This window comes from Lepidochelys kempii, unplaced genomic scaffold, assembly GCF_965140285.1.
Source record: "Lepidochelys kempii isolate rLepKem1 unplaced genomic scaffold, rLepKem1.hap1 scaffold_83, whole genome shotgun sequence".
Lineage (NCBI taxonomy): Eukaryota > Metazoa > Chordata > Testudines > Cheloniidae > Lepidochelys > Lepidochelys kempii.
The window spans coordinates 629,287-630,000 of record NW_027621939.1 but is presented as its reverse complement, the minus strand read 5'-3'; positions in this window follow the sequence as shown (position 1 = coordinate 630,000).

Here is a 714-nt window from a genome sequence, read left to right as displayed (position 1 = left end):
CCCCAGCCCGCGGGGGCAGGAACCGGGTTGACCTGGTGGCCAAAAAGCAAACCGGCCACCAGGTAAACCCGTTCAAAGTATAGGGTTGACCTGGTGGCCGAACAGCAAACCGGCCACCAGGTAAACCCGTTCAAAGTATAGGGTTGACCTGGTGGCCGAAAAACAAACCGGCCACCAGGTCAACCCGTTCAAAGTATAGGGTTGACCTGGTGGCCGAAAAGCAAAGCGGCCACCAGGTAAACCCGTTCAAAGTATAGGGTTGACCTGGTGGCCGAAAATCAAAGCGGCCACCAGGTCAACCCGTTCAAAGTATAGGGTTGACCTGGTGGCCGAAAAGCAAACCGGCCACCAGGTCAACCCATTGAAAGTATAGGGTTGACCTGGTGGCCGGACGGGAAGGAAGCCCCGAGCCCCGGGGCAGGGGGACCCGGGTGGAGTGGGGTCCGTCCGGCTCCAGGCCGCGGGGGAGGCTCCGGGTTGACCTGGTGTCCGGACGGGAACGAAGCCCCGACCCCGTGGCAGGGGGACCCGCACGGAGAAGGCGTCCGACCGGCCCCAGCTCGCGCTGCAGGCTCCGGGTTGACCTGGTGACTCCCCTGCCTCGGGTGGCCCCGATCCTTTTTTTTCCGGTTTTTTTTTCCGTTTTTTGGCCGGAGAGTGGTCGGGATGGCCCCCCGGCACCCCTTTTGTGGTCGTTGAAAATTTTGTTTCAGA